Source organism: Podarcis melisellensis (genome assembly GCF_964234715.1).
Source record: "Podarcis melisellensis genome assembly, chromosome: 3".
NCBI lineage: Eukaryota > Metazoa > Chordata > Lepidosauria > Squamata > Lacertidae > Podarcis > Podarcis melisellensis.
The window spans coordinates 94,150,236-94,175,404 of NC_138530.1; the positions used below are offsets into that span (position 1 = coordinate 94,150,236).

The following is a 25,169-nucleotide window of genomic DNA, read 5'->3' on the forward strand; positions in this document are numbered from 1 at the left end:
TGCACTCTCACAAGTGATGTGGAGGCAAGTGTGTTTTCTACTTGCTGTGCTCCTTATCCAATTACAAAACACAACACAACAAGCTGCCCTTAGAGAGGAAGTCTGTTGTCTGTGGGTGAGAAAAACGCAGGCACTTGGTTGGTGCGAAGCAGAGAACAAAGAGGCCTGTTTACTTGTCGGGAGCCAAGTGGGAGTAGAACACTTAATATTTTGAAATCCAGGGTTGTGTTATTTCCTGTTGGGAAGTGCTATAGGGCCAGGCTGTGTGCAGGCCACAGAAACGTTAAAGGCGCAGAGTCCGTCCAGGGAAGAAAAGGGTGTCCATCTCTTCTGTTATTGTCAGGGATGGTACACAGGAGAGACATCATCTCTGAGAGAAGCTTTCGAAGAGGCTGGGCCTCATGCAGAAGCAAGCAAGACAACATTGATTTGTACCATTAACTAATTGTATATATATATTTTTTAAAAAAATCCCATCAGTATAATATCCACCATCCCATAAAATCTCTTCTGTCTCTGCTGACCTCATCCCTCTTGCAGCCTCATCCTCCAACTCTGCCCTCGCTAACTGCTCTCTTGGTACACCGGAAGATCTACTCTGATGTCACCTGCGGCTGCAAAGCAGCATGACATCACAAACACTCTGGCTGCCATTAGCTCAGCTGCAAATAACTCACACGCTGAGCAAAACTACACATCATGAGTAATGCCAGTCCAGTAAATGTTTCTCCCTTGTAAAGGAACCCTCGTTAAATATGAGTCGGGAACCTGCAGGGCGGGGAGTGGGGAGGCAGCTTAGGACGGTGTCAAGAGAAAATAGTCCACTAATGAAAGACCCTAGCCTCTTCCCATTCTGCCCCCTTTTTTGCTACAAGCTTCCCCTTCCCAAATATGTTTCAAAAGGGGCAAGCAGCATAGCTCCACTGTAATGATTTTTTTAACTGGACCCGAGTGCCTTAGAACAGCCCTCAATCTGGTGCCCTCCAGATGTTTTGGACTATACAACTATAAAGTCTCACTGGATAGCTCAGTTAGCTTAATCTCAGGGTACGAGCCCCACGTGGGGCAAAAGATTCCTACATTGCAGGGGGTTGGACCAGATGACCCAAGTCCAACTAGGGTCCAGTTCTATTCTTCTAACTCCTATTGGCTATGCTGGCTAAGCCAATAGGAGTTGGAGTTCAAAACATCTGGAGGGGCACCGGATTGCCTTTGAGCGAGTGTGGGGAAGCGCTAGCCCTTCGGATGTGGTTGTAATAACACTCCCAACATCCCTGGCCACTGGCTACGTCTGCTGTGGCTGATGGGAGCTGTAGTTCAGTAACATCTGGAAGGCCAAAGGGTTCTTGGACCTGCCTTAAAGTGTCTTAGGTCCAAAAGCAATGGACTACCCTTACCCAGACATGATGCTGTTTGGCCGAGTAGTTTCAGAGCCTTATGCTGTTGAAGAGTCCCATCATATGCAGCTGCCGCTTGTAGTAATTAATCCCCAAGCCAGGTGATCAACAGAGGCCTGCATATATATTATTTGGGAGGATGAATGAGGAAACGTTGTTCCTAAGGGGAAAGATTATGAAGTGTGTGTGTATGTGTTGAATCAAGTCAACCTAGGCTGCTCCAATGAGGGTGCATGTGGGAGAGCTGGACAAACTTAACTGGGAGCGAGTCCCATTCAGCAAAGTGTTAACCTGTGTTAAGAACAGGAGCACCATCCCAGAGAAACAATGAAAATAATATCATGAGGCACAGCTTACAAAAGATGGAAGCAACATAAACATCCCACAGGCTTCCTGAGGGCTATTTCACTGTGGTAAATTATTGATCCCAGTATGCACAAGTCCACCTATAATAGCAATGAATCATGGTAGAGCCTTAGATGCTACATTTTACAGTGTGACAGACAATGTGAGGGAGCCACTGAAAAAAAATATATACCGTATTTTTCACTCTATAAGATGCACTTTTCCCCCTCCAAAAATTAAGGGGAAATGTGTGTGCGTCTTATGGAGCGAATGCAGGCTCCATGGCTTCAGCGATAGCAACACGAAGCCTCCGCAGCGCAGTGGGAGTGCTCCCGTCGCGCTCTGGAGGCTTCGCATTGCTTTCGCTAAGCCTGGAGAGCAAGAGGGGTTGGTGCGCACCGGCCCCTCTCGCTCTCCAGGCTTCAGGGATAGCTGAGTCAGGAGAGCACTCAGGAGGCTTCGACCCCTCTCGCTCTCCAGGCTTCAGGTTCCTTTCGCTGAAGCCAGGAGAGCAAGACACTCTCGGTTTCAGCGAAAGGAACCCGAAGCCTCCGGAGAGTGGCGGGAACTCCAACTGCGCTCCGGAGGCTTTGCGTTGCTTTCGCTGAAGCCTGGAGAGCGAGAGGGGTCGTGTGCACTGATCCCTCTTGCTCTCCTGGCTTTGCTTTGCTGGAGAAGCCCTGCGCAGCTTTCCCTCTCTGCTCAGCGCCCCTTCAGCTAAGCGGGAGGAGAAATGGAAGGGGCTCCATTTCTCCTGCCACTTCGCTGAAGGGGCGCTGCGCAGAGAGGGAGAGAATTTTTTTTTCTTGTTCTACCCTTCTAAAACAAGGTGTGTCCTATTGTCAGGTGTGTCCTATAGAGCGAAAAATACGGTGCTCCCAGCGTAAGAGTCTTCCTTCTTCAGGACAAAAGGCATATGCGTTGGACCTTCCTTCCAGGTGGAAGGTTGCTGATACCACAGGTGTGAATTGCAAGGCAAACCCTAATTCTGGTCAGGCAATTTCTGCCCCCCTTTGGCAATTACTTGAAAAATATGAAAATGCATCTGTTACTAATAAACCAATGAAAATCACAACGTACTTTGTAATTGAGGAAGCATTTTGTGAATTTTTTATGGTCCGCTTATTTAAAACTAAATGTTAAAAAATGGGGGCAGGGGTGAAGGAAGCATCTTAACTAGAAGATAGTTATTGTTGCCATGTCCGTCTCAAGCAGAAACCGAAAATTAACTTCTGAGTTAGTAAACTGATTAATTCCCTCCATGTTTCAGCTGCTTCTCTGAAAGTGGTTTAGCAATTCTAGCGAGCTAAGCAAATTAAGGAAGAGGAATGCCAGATTTAGAAATTAACTTTCCGTTTCAGTTGGAGCTAAAACAAATTTGTGTTCCCCTTACAGATGGTTCTGCGCTTCTTAAGTAAGCAACACCACTTAAAAGTTTCTCTGGTCACCATCCACCCACCTTCAGAGGGCAACAGGATACAGAACAGGGCCTCTGATGAGGATTGTACCGCCTGGGGACAAGTTCTCTAAGTACCAGGGTCCAAAGGCATTAAGAGTTTTCAAAGGTAATTAGTGGCCCTTGGACCAAGAGTGGGCGGACAGCAAGCAAGAAATACACAAAAAGACACCAAACATTTGTACTTTTACACAAATGAGATCCTCCAAGTGTCCCTATTTTCCAGAGACAGTCCCAGATTTACAGAAGCTGTCCTGATTTCTGATTTGATCCCAGAATGTCCCGCTTTTCCTATTTTCATCGCAGAAATGTTCGAGGGCGTGGTAGGATGTCCCTATATTCATCAGAGAAGTGTTGGCAGGTATGGAATAGGACACCCCTATTTTGATCAGAGAAATGTTGGGTGGTGTGCATAAACATGTACTATAACTCATAACCTTGATAGCTTGAACATAAAAACTGAATGAAGAATTGAATGTATCTCAAGATACTAGAGCCAGCAATACTTTCCACACTTCCCAACATAAGCCACTGCTCCCAATGAAATTGCACTAATTGAAGAGGGGTGATTTATGCGCAGCCTGCTTGTCTATGCAACCGTGTACCATATGGCCATTGCATAAACCAACTAAGTAGATACTACAATGCCACCTCAAGCTCTGCACGCAGGGATCCATAATGGTCTGGCTCTCCCAACTTGTCAAGTACCTGATGGCTGGCATGGACAGCAATGAGGCCACAAATAACTTGTGTAGCGGAACACAGCACAGAGAAGCAAAGAAGCTAAGTGGACTGCAGGGGTCAGGACAAGCTTCCTTCGTCCTATCAGATTTCAGAAAGAGAAATAATAATAATATACTTCTCTTATACCATGCTAAACATTCTTCTGAAAACACCAGTCCTATTGATTTCGAGGGAATTGATTTTCAAGTAAGCATGCTCAGAACTTCAAGTTTTATTTTTAACTTCCAGATTGCGACTAAGTTATAAGGTGCATTGGGGGGAGGGGATTGGGTTGTCTCCAACAGACATCCAACCATAGGAGGTTAAGGGGGAAGAGGGGGCACCTCTCCCTTGGTGGGGAAGAGTTAAACAAGTGGTGCTTATTGTTAGAGCCTATGGTCTAAACCACTGAGCCTCGATCAGAAGGTCGGCGGTTCGAATCCCTGCAACGGAGTGAGCTCCCGTTTCTCTGTCCCAGCTCCTGCCAACCTAGCAGTCTGAAAGCATACCAGTGCAAGTACGGTATATAAACAGGTGGCAGGAAGGTAAACGGTGTTTCCGTGCGCTTTGGTTTCTGTCACAGTGTTCTGTTGCGCCAGAAGCGGTTTAGTCATGCTGGCCACATGACCCAGAAAGCTGTTTGTGGACAAACACCGGCTCCCTCGTGAGTGAGATGAGCGCCGCAACCCCATAGTTGCCTTTGACTGGACTTAACCGTCCAGGTGTCCTTTACCTTTTACCTTACCTACAGGTGAATGGGCAGAAGCTATGAAAATGCTATTACAGACTTTCACTTTACCCAGAAATAATGTCTGCCATCTTTTTGCCCGCCGTGGAATCTTGTACAGCTTCCATTCACTACAATGGGGCTCTTGCTGGAAAACCTCCCAATGGATTGTGTGCCCGCTGGCATCTGTGACTGCATGCACCAGGCAGTAGACAACACATGCCATATTGTGCTGACCATACTCCACGAAGGAGTACGGGTTGTCCTGCCAGGAAACTATTCTGGGAGGAATTTTCCTTTTGGGCTATTTTACCTTTGCGAGCCTACCTATGTCGGTGTTAATAATATCCAGGGCTCCGTGAAGGGCTCAAACATAGAGACGTCTTGAATAAATCCTAGTGCTCATTACAAAGCATTTGCTTGTGCGTCTCAGAACTGCACATTCCAAGCAGTGAAGTGGTTTTGGTAGAACATCAAACAAAATCCTCCTTCAGCCATGTCCTGATGTGACACCCAACATGTCCCTGCTTGAGGAGAAGCTGCTGGCCGTGAGTGGTTATCAGAAGAGAGAAACTGCTTTATTCCTTTTACCTTGTGTGGATTCCATCATGCAAGAAAGAAACGGGGAATTAAGGGCTGAAAGAAACAAACACCACAGAAAGAAAACCTTTCGAAGCTGAGGATTTCAATACTTTTTCCTGCTCTGTAAAAAGCTTAGGGCCTACAAATTCCAGCCAATTCTGTCCACATTTACATAGCAGGGATGCAGGTGGCGCTGTGGGTTAAACCACAGAGCCTAGGACTTGCCAATCAGAAGGTCGGCGGTTTGAATCCCCGCGACCGGGTGAGCTCCTGTTGCTCGGTCCCTGCTCCTGCCAACCTAGCAGTTCAAATGCACGTCAAAGTGCAAGTAGATAAATAGGTACTGCTCTGGCAGGAAGGTGAACGGCGTTTCCGTGTGCTGCTCTGGTTCGCCAGAAGCGGCTTACTCATGCTGGCCACATGACCCGGAAGCTGTACACCGGGTCCCTCGGCCAATACCTTACCTTTTTAAGTCCCGTTCAGCTCAACAGGGGGGCTTATCCACACTTAGCTTTTCTCTGCTCTTTCCTGGGATGGTTTGTGATTTAAAGCTCTCATGTCTAAGTGCCTGGGGTTGTTGTTTTGCGTTTCCTGCAAAAACCTGCTCTTTAAAGCTCAATTGGAGCAAACGTCAATCCACGGAGAAACTCGAGCTGACATTTGCACCGATTCAGCTTTAAAGAGCAGGTTTTTGCGAGGAAAGCTAGGGGCAAAAAAAAGAGCGGGGCGGGGCAAAAAGTCAGTGTGGATAAGCTTTACCTGTGAGTAACCATGCATGGGACTCCTCCATAAGGCTGCAATCCTCCTAAACACACTTATCAAGGTGCAAGCTGCACTAAAGACTTATTTAAAGCTTTTTAAAAGAAATCTCAACCTTCAGCTAAAGAGGGTTCTGGAGCAGCTTACAAACGTAGTTCCTGCCCTTAGGCTTACAATCTAAAAGACACGACACAAAAAGGATTGTGGGGGAGGAGGTACAGTACTTCAGAGTCGACCTGCACAGAACCACACAATGCAACCGGGAAGGAAAGGCTTTAGCTTTAGCTTCCTCGCAGGATTAAGGGACCCATTCTAACAAATCCATTTGTGTTCAACACCTGCACTGTTCATTCTGCTTGGATTGGCTTTGCCTGCACGGAGAAGGGTTGTGTGAATATGTGCACACTGCAGCAAACCCTTTAGAAACTTCTGTTGTGGGAGGGTCCTAAAAGTCTAGCTGGGCAATTTCAGTGTGTGGCAGTTACGTGACCCTTCTGGTATAGAGCAGTGTGGATTGAAATTAGCTTGAATTGGCCAAAAGGAAGGAAGGAAGGAAGAAAGGAAATGACAACCACCAGCACATGCCATGTGCACAAAGGCTCATGTGATTTAGCTCTGAAACTGGCAAGGAAAGGAGAAGAAAGTAAGAGAAAGGCACATCATTGCTACTGAAGTACAGTGGTACCTCGGGTTACATACGCTTCAAGTTACATACGCTTCAGGTTACACACTCCACTAACCCAGAAATAGTGCTTCAGGTTAAGAACTTTGCTTCAGGATGAGAACAGAAATTGTGCTCCGGCAGCGCGGCAGCAGCAGGAGGCCCCATTAGCTGAAGTGGTGCTTCAGGTTAAGAACAGTTTCAGGTTAAGAACGGGCCTCCAGAACGAATTAAGTACTTAACCCGAGGTACCAATGTATACCCAAAGCAGGACTTGGGTAAAATTTGGGGGATTTGCCAATTCAGAATACTGCCCTGCAGAATACTAAATAAATCTAATGCATACTCATTTATCAATTGAAAAACTGCCTTGTGTACAGCGATGATGAAAAACGTATATTAATTTAAAATTAAATGAAAAGTGCAGACACCCCCTTTCCCTTGACACCCTTTTTATAAATAAGCATTTTGTATTCTTGCAATAATCTTTATCCTTGCAGTAATATGATCCATTTAACTATGGTGGTTACAAACAGCAAAAGGAATACTTGAATCGGGCTTTGCTCTGCAAACCGTTCTCTCAAAGAGTTCTTGGGATACGCTTAGAAGACCTGCTTTTTCCTCATGCCCAAAAAGTAAACGCTTCAAATAAATTCTTATAAAAAGCTTCGCTGGAAAAATCAAGTTATTATTAAAGAGACTGTGATTAAAGAGGAAGAAGCCTGTTCTAAAGTTTCCAAAAGAGAGTGTTTGCTGAATATTTTAGAAGGTAGGAATCTCAAAACTGAACTTCTGCTGACAGAGATCAAACCAGTCCAAAACCCACAGGGCCCTGCCCTCTGTTCAAGCTTCTGGGACGATCATAGATGAAGATCCCTCCACAGTAGCCCAGTTGAGTCATGTGGTAAAAGAAAATCAGCTCCTGGGACATACATGTCTATTTAAAGCAATACCACTGTTCCAACAGTGAATCTTTTTCTGGGTCAGTCTCTTTCATTATTGTCCTTTCCTATTTACTTTAATGACCGCTCTTTCCTTAAGGGCAGCCTTATAGTCCAGAATTACCATCTCAGATACAAAAATAGGATCTGGGTTCTAAGAGGGCACTACCTCGGGTTTTCCTATTTTAAAACTGTACACCCTAAATTACATCGGAATGCTTAAATTAGGACTTCCAAGCTGTTTTTGGACATTTCCAGTAACAGATTAAATCTTAATAAGTCATAAACTTTTTTCAGGGGAGGTTGTTTATGTTGTTGTTTCACATGCTACTGCAAATGCGTACCAAAGAGGTCTGCGCTGGAGCAGAATGTATATTTCCAGAGCTTGGATAGCTCAGTTGGTAAGAGATCGGTGCCGATAACACCAAGGTTGCAGGTTCAATCCCCTACATTGCAGGAGGTTGGACTGGTTAGATAATCCTCCCAACTCTACAGTCCTATGATTCTATGACAACACTTGTACTAACCAAACACAGTCCTCAGATGGTAAGAAAATGAAAGCAGAAAATACTTAAGAGGGCAATCCATGCCTTTGGTGGAGGTTGAGGTGGGGAGAATATAGTGGTACCCTGGGTTACATACGCTTCAGGTTACATATGCTTCAGGTTACAGACTCTGCTAACCCAGAAATATTACCTCGGGTTAAGAACTTTGCTTCAGGATGAGAACAGAAATCATGCTCCGGCAACGCAGCGGCAGCAGGAGCCCCATTAGCTAAAGTAGTGCTTCAGGTTAAGAACAGTTTCAGGTTAAGTACGGACCTCCGGAACGAATTAAGTACTTAACCCGAGGTACCACTGTAACTGCAAATAGTGAACTGAAATGTAGGCCTCCGAAGGAACAGCCCCACACCCTTGGTCTGTTATACCAGGGGTAGGCAACCTAAGGCCCGTGGGCCGGATGCGGCCCAATTGCCTTCTAAATCCGGCCCACAAATGGTCTGGGAATCAGCATGTTTTTTACATTAGTAGAATGTGTCCCTTTATTTAAAATGCCTCTCTGGGTTATTTGTGGGGCATAGGAATTCGTTCATTTTTTCTCTCTCTTCAAAATATAGTCTGGCCTACCACATGGTCTGAGGGACCGGCCCATGGCTGAAAAAGGTTGCTGACCCCTGTGTTATACTATCTAGCTGGGCTGGGCTGGTTGCTCGCTGGGATCAAACATTTTGGAATAGTACATCTCAGCCTTGAAGAGGAGCCTTGTGGAAAAATGCTCTTAAAAGTGGTTCTGGGTGGAATTCAACATTGCGCTTTTCCGACGGTTCTACTTGTGCAAGCATTCCAGCTTGTCAGATGTAAAAAAATAATAATAAATACCCCCTCCCCCTGCTGTTCTGGGGTTCTCCTGACAGCCCCTTGAGCCAATATGGGGGGAGTCCTTGCTATGCAAGCAGAAGTACTTGCACAGGGTTTCTTGAGGCAAAAACGTGAGTGTGAGTCACCAACACATCAAAAGTCATCAGTCATGACTAAGGCTGCAGTTCTAACCCTACTGACCTGGGAGTAAGTCCAAATGAATTCAATAGGACTTATGTCCGCTGTGCAAACATGGCTGGCAATGAGCTATAAAGTCTCACCAAAATCAATGGAACCAATCTCAGTTGCAAGTTGGCTTAAGTCCCATTGGTGAGATTCAGATGTCCTGGTTTGGGCAATCTGGAACAAGCCCTGCGGCTGCACATTCCCCCTCTGCTTTCAGCTTTGTATACCGTATTACGCATTGAAAGTATTTCTGTTACCATCCTTCAGTTGTATTCCCAGGACAGTTTACACAAAGAATAAAACAACGGAAAGGCCTTTACGTCTAAACCTGTGAGCCGTGACTTGACGAAACCTTCCAAATGAGGATCAAATCAGCAATGTGATCCATTCTTCTCAATGCAATGTTTAGGGTTTTACAGGTCAGGACTTTCAAAGCCATGAGTAGCAACGTCCCACGTTAGTATTTGCTTGACACCCAAACAGAATTAATTACTAGAAATTAAGTCCATACTACTCCTGCCTACCTAACAGTTCGAAAGCACGTCAAAGTGCAAGTAGATAAATAGGTACCGCTCCGACGGGAAGGTAAACGGTGTTTCTGTGCGCTGCTCTGGTTCGCCAGAAGCGGCTTAGTCATGCTGGCCACATGACCCGGAAGCTGTATGCCGGCTCCCTCGGCCAATAAAGCGAGATGAACTCCCCAACCCCAGAGTCGGTCACGACTGGACCTAATGGTCAGGGGTCCCTTTACCTTTACCTTTAAGTCCATACTATTTCAATACAACTTCCAGGAAGTGATTTTGGCTGCGCACCATGCCACCATGATTAGTCAAGCTTCCTAACAAAGAAAACCAAAGGACTGATGGTTCTCAAAAGACCTTGCATAATTGGAAATGAAGTTAGCTGTGCATTGTTCCGATACCACCCATCCAAGTCCCGGGGTTTTTTATCAGTGGGAGACCTGCTGCGTACAGTTCTAAATTTGCCCATTCCCGACCACAGAACACAATTAAAATGTACTTTAGCCTTCACCACATTCCTATGATAGAGCTCTTCCTTCCCTTTAGAGGCAGTTTAAAGAAAACAAACAACCACTTGACCTGTGTAGGCAAGGTTACGCTCACCCTCGTAGAAAACTATTGTTATAGCGGCCTTCTCTGTGTTAAAAGAAATGGCTCCGTCTAACTACCACCAAGTAGCAATAAGTGGCACATTCATCACAACTGCACCAGAAATGTGAGCAGAAAAGGGAGAGCACGTGAAACGGCCAGGATCCAAGAAGCTACTGTTCAGTTGTCAGACATACTTAGAGCAACCTCCGTCTGGGCTATATCATAAATTGCTTTTGATGCTTCGCTCATTTTAAAAAGCCATTTGGCACAGTCATGGGATGGCGGGGAAGGCTGCGGTTTTGGAAGCGCAAGTCCATTTGGGTGGAAGGAATGAGTTATGCGGTTGCTTCCGACACTGGCCAAATCTAACTATGAAGGAAAACTCAAAAGGGGAAACAAGAGGGAGTTGTGGCCAATTCATGTGACCCTAAGTGGGGTTGGTCACAAGTGTTTAGGTCAAGGGCATCTGAGTTTTGGCACCGGGCGATTTGATTAGGTCTCTACAGGCGTTACAGTCCGCTACACGAGTACCATCTTGAGAGGGAGAAAGTTCCCCTCTGCCACCACCCTGCTCCGCAAACTGGGTAGTGAACTTCTGAAGTTAGGAGCACCCTGTACTCACAGAGTCTCCTTTTGTGATTCAGAATCCAGGAAATTAGCTTTCTAAGCTGCTCTAAGGGATTGTAACACTTGGCTACTGATTTAGCACGTGCCCCTTAATAACTCAACCCGTGTTTATCTGTCCATGTTCAATGTACTTGCAGCCATTTTGTGTGGTGCAGTGCTTTTGAGAGTACTCTGCAATACCATCTTTTGAACTCAGTTGATCTACTGAACTTAACAGACAAATCTGCTCAGGGGACTCAATAGGGTCAGAAAAGGTAGGCAGCAATTGGGCACCTGTAATCTGGCCATGGGCAAATTCAGACAAGAACAGACCCTAGGCTTGATGTTAGAACCCTAGTCTACACAATATACAATATGATAATCTTTATGGTCATTGTCCCATACAGAACAACGAAACTGAAAAAAATCTACATCAGACATTCAAAAACCAACAAGCCTGCTATCCCAGCTATCCCAGCCTGGTTAACCCCCTAAAAACTCTGATACCCCATAATTAAATACCATATATTCCCATAGAAACTACCTTACACTGTGTTTAAAACCAGAACTGCATTTGGATAGAAACTGTTTCTCAGGCGGCTAGTCCTAGTCTTTATAACCCTGTACCTTCTTCCAGAAGGCAGAAGCTGAAAGAGATCATTTCCAGGGTGCGCACTATCCTGCACTATATCTGCAGCTTTCTTATGACACCCGGAAGCATAGATTTGATCCAAGGTGGGAAGAGTGCACCCAATTATTCTCTCCACAGTCTTTACAACCCTGGACAGCATTGTTTCTTCCCTTAACAGACCTAAAACATACTGTGGCTAAATATGAAGCTCCCAGAAAGGACATATACTTATCTCTGGCACAGCAGCACAACTAAGGTCTACTTTGTATGTAGAACGAAGGAGCATACTAGTTGACCCTACAGATTTATTCTCTTGCTCAAAGTATACAGTACAGTTGAACTGGAGTGCTGAAGGAGTTGAGTTTTAATCTGGAAGCGGTTTAAGACTCATCCCAAGTGGTGGCCGTACCGCCAGAAAAAAAATAGCAGTTCACAAAAGCCATGTTGCTCTAAGTCATAAACATACCAGCAGTGGTTCCCAACTGGTGGTCCACAGACCCCAGAGGCTCCAAGTAACCCACCCAGGGTGTCTGTGGCACCATTCAAATAACAAGAATTACCACAGAGACAGAAATTTTTCCAAAGTAGGAGGTCCATGCTTTGGTTTTTGAAAAACAGGGGGGTCTGCCTTCCTTAGCTAACCGGGAATCACTGCAATATAGGATTCTCTTTTAATGATATAATGCACAGAGCTTCTCCAGTATGAAAGGAAATTTGGCATTTTGCTTCACTAATTCATTATTTGGATAGCAGCCATTCTAGCTGTATTTAAAACTGAAAATGCATTTCTCATGCAACACTAAAATAATATATTAAACTGATAAAGTACATCAAGCTAAGTATTTTACACAGGGGAGGGGAGGGATTCCAGCTAAAATGACAAAAAGCCACCCAAAATCACTTTAAAAAGCAATTTACCCTGGTCCTGTTTAGCACACTGCCAAAAATCTTGTCAACTCTGTCCTTTCCTTTGCGCTGAAATTTGTTGCCAAGTTCAGTAATGAGCACTCATTTTATCATATATATCTTTCCGGTTCTTTTTTTAAAAAAGCAATTGAATTATTTTCATGGTTGGTATGGGAGGAATATATAAATAGAAAGTTGTACCGTATCTCAGATTCGTTCAAAGGAACTTGCCGTAATATTTTTTTATTTTTAAGCACAGTAAAACCCATGTTCTTCTTGGCACCGGACGGCAATAAAAGGATAAAAAGCGAAAACTGTGTGCAGAGGCCAACTGTTGTCAAGACAGCTAATGCAAAGTCCAGCACAACAATGTCTCTTTTGTCTGCACGGCCTATCCCACGAGAAGGGCAGCAGGGGGAACGTTAGAATACTGTGAGCCAAATATCTAACAGAAGAACTAGTTGGAGGACCAAACCTTATCTAGATTACTAAACTAAAACAGAGGCACAAAAAGCGCCGAGTCATGGAACCACCATTATTCGTGTCTGAAGGGTCACTCTTTTATACCTTGGGCTTTATGAGGCTGGTAACTGAAGAGCTAAATGAGCTGTCGCAGGTTTTCTGAATAGCGAGCTTCTTTTGAATGGGAAGAAAGGGCAACTGTCCGCTGCCACTGAATACATTAGGTGGAAATGGAACTAGGCTGTGCACGCTGCTTTCAGGAAAGACCCAAATTTAACTCTTAACACTTGAAACCTCAAGGCTCTGGATCTGTCCCCCTGGGCATAATCTGAACTTCAGAAGCAATCGCGGTTCTCTGCCCACCTCAGCCCTCAATTCATACCTTTGAGGATTGAGGAAATAGCTCAGCTGGTTAGAGTGTGGTACTCATAATGCAAAGATCACAGGTTTGATCCCTGTATGGGACAGCTGCATGTTCTTGCACTGAAGGGTTGGACTAAATCAGGGCTTCCAAAAATTGGTCCTCCAGCTGTTTTTGGACTACAACTCCCATCATCCCTAGCCAGCAAGACTAGTGATGGTTAAGGGTGATGGGAATTGAACCAGATGATCCTCAGGGTCTATGATTCAATGACTTGTTTCCTATTGCTGGTGATGGCAAACGGTGTAACATTTTTCCGTGTTGCTGGTTACGTACACCGTCTCTGTTGCCATAGGTCATAGGTAGGCAAACTAAGGCCTGGAGGCTGGATCCGGCCCAATCGCCTTCTAAATCCAGCCCGTGGACGGTCCGGGAATCAGCATGTTTTTACATGAGTAGAATGTGTCTTTTTATTGAACATGCATCTCTGGGTTATTTGTGGGGCCTGCCTGGTGTTTTTACATGAGTAGAATGTGTGTTTTTATTTAAAATGCATATCTGGGTTAGTTGTGGGGCATAGGAATTCATTCATTATTATTTTTTCAAAATATAGTCCGCCCCCCCCCCACAAGGTCTGAGGGACAGTGGACCGGCCCCCTGCTGAAAAGGCTTGCTGACCCACTGCTGTTCTTGGACGCATTTGCCTAAGAGCTTTCCATTGCACAGCTCAAGTAAAGGAGGGGGAAAACTGAGTCTGGGTAGATGAACTGCCACCTTCAGCGGTCTCTGCCTACGTAACACTTTTGCTTTTAAAAACCATATTCCCTCCACCCCTTTATATGCAGTTTGGGCAAATCCAGGCTTTAAAACATCTGGATATGCTGCAGCTACATCTCGGTTTGGTCCTAACTGGCGAATACAGTGCTGATGACAGGTCACGTGGGCAAAGAGCAAATTACATGGACGGCACATTCTCCACAGATAACAGAATCATAAGAGTTGGAAGGGACCACAAGGGTCATTTTGTCCAACCCCAGCAACGCAGGAATCTTTTGCCCAATGAACACACAACTCTGAGATGAAGAATCTCACGCTCTACCAACAGAGCTATCATAAGACTGCAGGTGGCGAGAGGGACCAGCAGCATGATTGAATCTTCCTGTATTTAAAGAAACTCTCTACTCCGCCTGGCCTTTGGCTTGGAGCCAATTTGATTCCCTCCCTCTCTTTCTTTTTTCTTTTCCTTCTCCTTCTGCGATAAGGCTACATTTTAATATTTTAATGTTTCAGTATTTTAATGTTGTATTTTTAAATTTTGTTTTTAAGTTGTAATCATTTAACTTGTTTTTATTATTGCTTGTAAGCCGTTCTGAGCCCAGCCTTGGCTGGGGAGGGCGGGGTATAAATAAAAATTATTATTATTATTATTATTACTCATAAAGAACTGGACGTTGAGGAACAGGGTTCCAGCCTAGCATTCACTCTGACACGCTATTTCACCCCCCACAAACATTCAAACATGCAAATCCTTTGCTGCTGGTCCAAATAACAGAGCCAGGAACAGCTTTTATCGCATGATCTGAGGCTTGTCGAAACCAGGCCGAAGTTATCAGATGCCCCTCTGGACAAAATGTGGCTTACTGTGTTGTTATCTCCATTTTCTTAACGTACCACCACTTTTTTCCCATTGGGAGAAGAGCTTCATTTCTTAAAGAGCTGAATTTTTACATCACTATGCAAGTACAGTGGAACCATGGGTAAAGTACTTAATTCGTTCCGGAGGTCAGTACTTAACCTGAAACTGTTCTTAACCTGAAGCACCACTTTAGCTAATGGGGCCTCCTGCTGCTGCCGCGCCGCTGGAGCCCGATTTCTGTTCTTATCCTGAAGCAAAGTTCTTAACCTGAAGCACTATTTCTGGGTTAGCGGAGTGTGTAACCTGAAGCGTATGTAACCTGAAGTACCACTGTATACTTAGAAAAAGAGACACACACACTTCCCTTCTCCCCATAACGGAACAATGTACCACCGTTTAACTATTAGTGAATATACTTTCAATATTTAAATTTAAAAAAAACAGAGGTATTTTGTATTACCGAAGAAATTCAAGAAACACATGCCTTCACCAGGAATGCTAGTAGTGTCCATTCAAGCTGATATGGTTGAACACATTGATGTCTTCTCCCACATACCTCCTGGATTTGCCAAAGCAGGTTATGCTGAGTTCTAGCATATAAACAAAGCATCTAGAAGCAATTTTGTAGGAATAGGCTCTTACCATAAGCAGTGCTGGATGCCCTCTGGTGCCATGCATTGAGAGAGAGAAAGATTACCTATCAAAAGTCACAGCCTGCCTGTCATTCAGCATTTTTTGCTTTCTGCAACTCTTTTTGTTTTTTAAAGGGGGTTTCTATTTATATGTCTGTCAAATCCTTGTGACTTTGATAAGGAACATGGGTTCTCTGCATGCATGGCTTGCCATCATTCCTCTGTGCCTTGAGAGAGATTACCCTGAAGCCCTTCCTTTTCGCATTTATGCCCCCTGCATATGTGATGCATTTTCAGAAAAGACAAACTCTGCTACATCACAAGTTCTGGCTGAGCTGACCTAAGCCTGGCAAAGGGGAGGAAAGCCTTTAAAATAGAGTTCGGCTTGGCCCATTACCACTAAATATGAGTCTATTTGGCAACATTCATGAATATTTGGTACAAATATAAACTGTGTACAGTGGTACCTCAAGTTACATGCACTTCAGGTTACACACGCTTCAGGTTACAGACTCCGCTAACCCAGAAATAGTGCTTCAGGTTAAGAACTTTGCTTCAGGATGAGAACAGAAATCATGCTCTGGCGGCGCGGCAGCAGCAGGAGGCCCCATTAGCTAAAATGGTGCTTCAGGTTAAGAATGAACCTCCGGAAGGAATTAAGTACTTAACCTGAGGTACCACTGTATTTCAATATGGAATATATTTTACGTCACTCATTCTTTTTAAAACTTTCTATGATTATTCATTTATTATCTTGTAATTGTATTCTTCCTTTGGAATTTGCTGGATCCAGAGGTTAGAAGGATCTCAAATACATCTTGCTTCCTCCCCACTCTCAAACTCATAACAATCCTTAGGGTTATCTCTCAGCAATAATAGGAGCTAAAACATATTGGAACACTTTGCGAAATCGAAGTGAATTGTTCAGCACAAACAGCCTTAGCAAAGAACAGGGCAGATGAATGCAAGGAAGAGCAGCCTGTGCTATTTCAAAAGAGCAACTGTCTGGTAGTTAGAGAGACAGGCAATTAAAAAACAGCAGCAACACCGGGTGAAAACTTTGCGTGACAATACAACCAGGGCTAATACATGATCAAAAGTAAGGAACAAGAGGGAAGTGTTAGGCTTTATGTACAACTGTGAACTGGAGCTGTTTGATGATTTAAATGAAATGTGAAATGGCTGGTGAAAATATTTTAGCACCAGCTGACAGTCTGAAAAGAGACATCCAAGTGCTTTGATTCTGCAAGTCTTTGAGGTATTTTGTCAAAGCCTCGTTTCAAGATAAACCTCTAACACAAACTGCAGTTAAAATTAATTTTCCTCTTCCCTGTGAAATCTGTCTTCCACATTGGGAGTTCTAAAATGGAGCTCCCATCTTGAAACAAAAGACGGAGGTTAAACGGGAAGAAACTGCGCCAAGCAGCCTGATTTTGCTGACAGACTTTGAGTACTAGTAAGTATTGCGCTGCCTCCCTTTTTTTCATAGAGGCAATGACAGATTTATGCACGTCCAACTGACGCCCCCACAGGCATTGTGGTGACTCGGAAGTGGCCTTCACACACGATGACCAGACTCGTGACCCCAACACAAATCAGGGGTTGCCTGTACACACAGATGAGGCAACGGAGACATAATTTGTGTGGAACTGCCAATTTATTTACTTATTTATTTACAAATAAGGCATTAAATGTGAGTGTGTATGTATAGGGAGGCGGGATGTTAAACATTTCTATATTAGAAGTGTTACAACACAGGTAGAGAAAACCCATAACAACATATAGGACAGGAATCCCCAACCTTTGGCCCTCCAGATGTTTCAGACTACAATTCCCACCATCCCTGACCACTGGTCCTCTTAGCTAGGGATCATGGGAGTTGTAGGCCAAAACATCTGGAGGACCACAGGTTAGGGGTGCCTGGTATAGGATATGGAGACAAGCAAACTGCAAGTGCTCCCACCAATCAATGCAACAAAGGCCCTGCTTGCAACCATGTTTTCTGAAAGCACTCCAATGCCTGCAGCCGCATGGTTGGCATGTGTGCAGGAAGCAAAACTTTCTGCTATCGCTGCTCCTCTAATCTGGAAAAGCTGCATTAGCTGAAACCTTGCTTGCCACGCATTTCTCAAGGCACCTGACACCTGCAAGGAAAGCAACAAATATGTTTTTTTGATATCTGACGAAAACAAAGAAAGAAATACAATAACTTGGAACTGTGTGTGAAAAAACTGTAGAAATAATAATACAATGAGTCTAATTGGAAGCCAAATGTGTTTCTTTTGCTTTGTTTTCTTTCCCCCCCCCTTCCCTTCACTCCTCCCCTCCTTCTTCTTTCTCTTCTCTTTTCCTTTTTGTGTCTCCTTTCTTAATCTTTCTCCTTTTGATATGTGAAGAAAAAGATAAAGAGATAAAAGTGTAATAGGAAAACCTCAGTATGTTAAAAGTGATCTCGTGTAATTGGTTAATTGTAATGATTTGATGTACCATATTTTTTGCGCCATAAGACGCACCAGACCATAAGGCGTACCTAGTTTTGGGAGGAGGAAAACAAGAAAAAATTATTCTGAATCCCAGAAGCCAGAACAGCAAGAGGGATCTGACTTCTGGGATACCGTGTGGCTGTTCTGGCTTCTGGGATAACCACGCCAAGCCTCTTCAGGGCAGTGGGATGAAGTCCAGAATCAAGCCTTGTCAGAGGAATGTGCCACTTTGCTAGGCTCCGGCTGATTTCCTTGTTGACCTCCCCGCTGCGACTCCCGGCAGGAAAACAGGCGAGGTCTCTTATCGGTGATCCTTCTCAGACGTGAGAAGAACACACCACTCCTTTCCCCCTCCTCCCTGCTATCCCCAGGGAGGGGAAAGAGACAGACAGAAATATATTTACATGCTTTTATTTCTGTCTTTTGCAGCAGTACAGAGAAACATGTCTGCACACTCTTTTACATCAACAGCAGAGCGAATGTGGCTCCTCCCATGTACTTCCAGTACAGGTCAGATGACACACTGAGCTAACATCCGGTGCTCAGTACAGTGAATGGACTGCCCCTTTATTCCCATGGTAACAGTCATAAACATCCTGTTTGGCTTTCCAGCCAGCTGCTCGCTGCTGCATTGCTCCTTTTTGGTAACAGAAACCAGGACAGGCGCATTGCTGAAGGGGCGCTGCGCAGTCCTCCCTCTCTGAGCGAGGACTCCTCTCCCTTCAGCGAAGTGGGAGGAGGAACAGAAGGAGTCTCTTCTGTTCCTCCTCCGGCTTCGCAGGACAGGCGCTGCGCAGAGAGGGAGAACTGCACAGCGCCCCTTCAGTGAAGCGGGAGGAGGAACAGAAGGGGCTCCATTTCTCCTCCCGCTTCGCTGAAGGGGCACTGCACAGCTCTACCTCTCAGCGCTGCGCCATTCGCTCCATAAGACGCACTCACATTTCCCCTTACTTTTTAGGAGGAAAAAAGTGTGTCTTATAGAGCGAAAAATATGGTAACAACTACTGTTTTCCCTTTGTTATTGTTGAATTCTAAATAAATTATTGTTCTGTTGTTGTTTCTTTAAAAAAGACACCTGCAAGGAAAAGAAGGCAATCCTAGGAATAAATCTATGGCATTTGTTTGGGCAGGAAAGAGGGAGGGAGCACCAAGTTCTACATGGGTGGCAGTGATCCTCTGCCTTTAAGGGAGAACTGCCTGATGTGCAGCATTTCCGCAGAGGAAACTTTTCTAGGCCTGGAGAAGAAGTCATGGGAAAAAGCTTCCCCTGCTAAATTTCTAAAAGCCAAAGAGCTATTTAAAGGCACGGAATGTCTGCCAGGAAAGGGCTGGCAACTCTAGCAGAGGAGTGTGTGTGTCTGTGTGTGGGTGTGTAAAAACAGCGAAGATTCCTTGGTTTTAAGGAACAATTAGCAGTGCATGAAAATAGCCAACAAAAATGACAAACGACCCTGTTTGTGCAACCTGGTGCATGTAGTTAAAAATTAGATCAAACAAGTTGAAGTAACATAAAGGCAAGAGAGCCCCATCCCAAGACTGCAAGTCAGTCTCTTCTCCTCTGTCCTTCCCTGCCCAACATCCATGTTCGAGATCCCTGGAATAATAATAATAATAATCTCTGCAAACCTCAGTATCCTGCTTCTCAATGGCAAAAAATAAATAAATAAAATCCTAACCCAGCAAAGGGCAGCAATTATGAGCCCGTTATAAACCTGGATAAATAAAAAAGCCTCAATTTTTATAAAGTGGCTGCAAATCATCACTTACAGTCACGAAACCCAGCTGTAGGGTTGCCAGATCCTGTCGTCTAAGGCTGCCAACTTTGCAACTCACACCTATAACGATGTCTTTAAAAAACAAAGCACCAACAGTGTGATCTATTGCAATTTGCATGTGATAATGTTCATCTCTGTACAGGAGAAATGTTTTGCTGGCTAATTCTTGCCTTTTGTGCAGCTATTAAAAGGCAGGGGCAGACTGAAAAACTGGCCCTCAATGACAGTCCCCTTTTGCTTGTTGAAGCAGGCAGGACTCTGGGTTTTACCCCATAGCAGCCAGGGTATGAGGGACCTGCTGGAGAAAAGTTGAAGGGGGCACAAAAATCTCTGCCTGAAATATAAGCTGCAAATGTATACCTACTGGCCTGAGTAAAGGGATCCCTGACCATTAGGTCCATTTGCGGATGACTCTGGGGTTGCGGCGCTCATCTCGCTTTACTGGCCAAGGGAGCCAGCGTACAGTTTGCGGGTTATGTGGCCAGCATGACTTAGCCACTTCTGGTGAACCAGAGCAGCGCACAGAAACGCCGTTTACCTTCCTGCTGGAGCGGTACCTATTTATCTACTTGCGCTTTGACGTGCTTTCGAACTTCTAGGTTGGCAGGAGCAGGGACCGAGCAACGGGAGCTCACCCCGTCGCAGGGATTCAAAACGCCAACCTTCCGATCGGCAAGCCCAAGGCTCAGTGGTTTAGACCACAGCGCCACCCTCGCCCCTGATTTCTGAGTAGGGACTGGCAATTTGGTCAAACTCAGTTTCCCATTTTTCTAATGTTTAGTTCAGTTCTCCACAATCCCACGTAAGTTTGTGATTATTATTTTTAAGTCCTCGTGGAAATTCATCAGCAAATTTACACTACTACTTAGGCTTTTTATGCAGTTTTGCATAATCTACACATTTTTGTAAAGCAATTTTCCCTAATTCAATGCCTTTCCAATGTTGCTTCCACTAATAAATATATTTGCATGAGCACTTGGACCTAGCCTATGTGTGTTAGTGAACACTGCTTGGCTAGAGAACTGCAAAGAAAAATCTGAAGTGTGAATTCAAACAATGCCTGAATTTCAGTTCGTGTAATGCTTTGTAGTTAGGTAGGCTTGCCCTTCAATGTGAATTAAATCTAATTTGTCCGCCATCCCTACCTCTGAGTTGACACAGTTTTAAAAATCTTTATCTGTTGTATTTTATCAGCTAGGCTGTTGTTTTATTGGACCTGAGATGATAACAACATCATCAATAAACAACAACAGCAACGTTATTATTTGTACCTATTTGTACTTGTATTATTTGTAACTCTATTCTCTCAACCCAGAAACACTTGTGTGTTGCAGGTGCAAGGTTAAAATAAATGACAAAAATACCAAGCTCTATCTTTGCATTACTGCTGAATGAACTTCTGCATATATAGCTCTTCTTTCCAAACTTGGCAAACAGCTGGCGTCAACTTGCCAGCTAGCACTTTTTAAGCTGTTAGCAATTTATTCATTTTTAGCCATTTATTTTTCTTAAAGCTATTTCAACTTCAAAAAAAAATACACATCAGAAGAATTTATATGAAATGAAGACTTTTGAGGCATGAGGTCCATCCACTAACAGCACAATCCCATGTCTACTCAGAAGTAAGTCACACTTGAGTTCAAGGTGAATTACAGGTAAAGGTGTGCAGGATTCAGCCTAAGCCTGTGAAGGAGTGTTGCTAGATCCTGTTCTGCAGCCCTTTTATAATACCTATGGTTGTCTGTAAAACTAAAACTAAGTGGGTTCCAGTACCTTTAACAGTTAAATTCTCATTAAAAATAACTTCAACGTAATGGGGAGTTTCTCTATCACTGTACCTTGGTTGTTGAACACCTTGGTACTTGGGACGTTTTGGTTCCTGAACACTGCAAACCCGGAAGTGAGTGTTCTGGTTTGAGAAATTTTTTTGGAAGCCAAATATCCAATGAGGCACCTGCAGCTTCCGGCTGAGTGCAGAAAGCTCCTGCAGCCAATTGGAAGCGGCACCTTGGTTTTCGAACCATTTCGGGAGTCGAACAGATTAAGTTCGACAACCAAGGTACGACTGTATGTGTGCCTGTTGGATTTCAGACTGTTACACCGAAATTAAAAGCACAAGAACCACGCTGGAACAAAACGTGGCAGTCCTAAGAGGACCCCCATTGTTACTAAGAATAAGGAAAACCTTTACAAAAATGTAGCTAGTTGCAATAAAGAATTGTATAAAGTTTATGGAATAAATTAACAAATAAATAACTTCAAAAACAACAAAAATGTAGCTAGTCTAACACGAACAAAGGGCAGGAAGCACAACGTTAACTTTCCAAGGGAGGAACTGCCTTCTGTTTCACCCTAGTCTAGTCAATATGTTTTGGCCATTGCTTCCCCTCTGCAATGGGGCACGGTTGGCACCATGGGTTAAACCACAGAGCCTAGGACTTGCTGATCAGAAGGTCGGTGGTTCGAATCCCTGCAACGGGGTGAACTCCCATTGCTCAGTCCCTGCTCCTGCCAACCTAGCAGTTCAGAAGAACGTCAAAGTGCAAGTAGATAAATAGGTACCGCTCCAGCAGGAAGGTAAACGGCATTTCTGTGCGCTGCTCTGGTTCGCCATGAACCAGACACATGACCCGGAAGCTGTCTGTGGTCAAACGCTGGCTCCCTCAGCCAATAAAGCAAGATGAGCACCGCAACCCCAGAGTTGGTCACGACTGGACCTAATGGTCAGGGCTCCCTTTACCTTTACCTTCCCCTCTGCAAGAAGGGCTTAATTTGCATTGGGGGGGGGGAGCAATAAGTGGGAGAAATATTTAACTCTTCTCCTGCTCACTGGTTTTCTTCCAAGGGGGCCCTCCACCATTTTTCCTTCCAAAATTAAAACTGCCCTGGGGAAGGGGCAGTTTGGAAGTTGGAAGTTGGGAAGGGCCATGAAGGCACATTCATGTCTTCCACACTCAGCTCCCATTCTCATCTGAAAGTAGGAGCGGGGTGTGGGGGAATTCAGAAGGTGTGATACGTCTTCCTAGAGGAGGTGGGCAGGCAAGCAAAGAGTTTAATCCTGCCGCAACCTGCCTTTGACACAGAAACATGGGCCTGTAATCTGGGCTGCAGAAGGAAGCAGCTGGGGGTGGGTAGGTGGGTTAAGCCCCCTTTGCCCACTTCTCCGCCACCTCAATAAATGTATCAACACCTTCTGGAACCCCCACCCCAACTTGCAGAGGAGAAACGGTAGCAGGGTGTTGAAGACATGAGGCTGAGGCAGAACGTGCCGTCCGTCCCCAAGATGGCAGTTTTAGTTTTGGCAAGAAAGATGTGGTGACTCAGGCAAGTAAACTATATCCCAAGATTATTTTTTTAAAAAAATGCAGAATCTCTTGCCAAAACCTATCTACAGAAGGCAGAAACCCTGCTGATGACTTAATATGGTGAGAAGTTAAAAATGTGAGAGAAAGGCTTTGAACACTGGTAGTTTCCTTATCCAATTGACAGCTACTTCAGGAAAATGTAATACATGCCAGAAAGAAAGATAGAAAGAACGAAAGTCTATTTTAGAGGCTAAGAGGGGAAATATACCTTCTGTGAAACTTTAAAGCAGATTAGAACTGAGCAGTTTGAAAATGTGTTGTTATTAGGTAGCCCACCAGACTGGATGTCAAGTGAGAAAACACAGATCTTAAGCCAAACAGATCACCACCTCGAGATACCACTGTCCTAAACTTGCCCTGGCTGGTTTTAGATTTGTCAACTTCTGAAATCAGAAACTATCTCACTTGATAGCCACTTGTTATCACAGTAATGGCAAAACAACAACTAAACAACCCCCTGCCAGGAAACAACATCTCCTGGACAAATGGACCCCATCATGGGGTGTCGAGGCTTTAAAATTCCTTGCCTCTTTTCTGCAATAGTAAAAGATAAAAGGACCCCTGACTGTTAGGTCCAGTTGCGGACGACTCTGGGGTTGCGACACTCATCTCACTTTACTGGCCGAGGGAGCCAGCATACAACTTCCGGGTCATGTGGCCAGCATGACTAAGCTGCTTCTGGAGAACCAGAGCAGTGCACGGAAACACCGTTTACCTTCCCGCCGGAGCGGTACCTATTGATCTACTTGCACTTTGATGAGCTTTCGAACTGCTAGGTTGGCAGGAGTCTGCAATAGTATTCCATATCAAAATCCACTTCTCTCTTCAGGCTTATTAAGAGCTACTATTCTGGTTGTATGTGATGAGTAAAAACAGTTTCCCCTCCCTTTCAAGTTATCAATGTGCCACAGGTAATTAGCTAACCTAAGTGGGCGAGGATCTGCTCACTGGGTGACCCTGGGCAAGTCACCATCTCTCAGCTTCATAGGGGCTGCTTTGAACTATGTACCTGACCTTAATCTCCTCAGAGGAAAAGTGAGGTATAACTCTGTTGTAGATGTCTTGTGGGCTAGTAAAAACATACCTGCAAGCCTGTCTCACCTTTAAATGCTGGGAAATTGTCAGGCTGAAGGGAGGGGACGTTACAAGATGGAAGGCCTAACACTCCAATGTTCAGCAGTGCTGCATGTTCATTGTTCCTCAGTCAACAAAGATACAATGACATTCCAGACTAGGTAGAAGACTCGGCCATTCTTCCTACTATCTCTACTGAAAACTAAGCAGATCCTATACCACCATACTATTCTGCTGCACAGCTTTTATTATAATCAATAAAAGGTTTGCTAGAAACCAAAGAGGGAAGCTGAGGTTCTGTTGTAGCAGGATTAATCTAAGGAAATGCCTTGTGCACTGTTGGTGGCGATGGAGGAATTGTGCCAAATTTAGCCAGTTGTTTTCCTTAGTAATAAAAAAATAAATAAATGATTCCGGGGAACAGCAGGACAGAGAAGATTAGCTGGCTGTAGCAAATGCCGATTTCCTTGAGCTGCTGAGGCAACAGTTGCATGTATATTAGTCTAACCTCAATTCAAGGCTTCAGATTCAAGATCTGATTTAAAACACTAGTGACGGATACAAGTCCTAAACAGCTTGGGACCCAAATCTCTGCAACATCAGACAACTAAATCTGCTTGCAGAAGCCAATGTATATACAGCTGTATACACACAGAAAACCCCCTTGCCATGTTTGCACTGAACACAAAATGTTTGGAAGACAGAGCTATTGGGCATGATCCGTCCTCCTCAAATGTATCCAGCATACATGGAAATGGGGAGAGAAATCAAATGACTGAATTGGGCTATGGATTTCAAACAGAACGAAACGAGAGAAAAACGAAATTATACTGGAATGGATAATTATATATAGAAGTCAGACGAAGAATCAAAAGTTCTTCAGCTTCTTTACTTCTCTCTCTGAAATCTTTTTCTATTCCTTTTTTTCTATCTCTTCCTCTTTCTTTCTTTTTTCCTTTACCCTCTTTCCTTTCTCTCCCCCCCCCCCTTT

The 25,169-nt window shown here is 44.4% G+C and overlaps 1 protein-coding gene across 2 annotated transcripts in view; it reads right to left on the minus strand.

Annotated features, from left to right (window-relative positions):
• RNF144A (ring finger protein 144A) overlaps positions 1 to 25,169 on the minus strand; it is a 54,495-nt gene that overhangs the window by 17,346 nt on the left and 11,980 nt on the right. The window contains exon 1 of one of the 2 annotated variants that reach the window (XM_081906550.1): positions 525 to 542. The exons of the other annotated variant lie outside the window; for it this stretch is intronic. The gene's annotated coding sequence lies outside the window, so the exon portion shown is untranslated. Of the gene's footprint in view, positions 1 to 524; positions 543 to 25,169 lie in introns of those variants that run through there. 2 annotated transcript variants of the gene reach the window in all.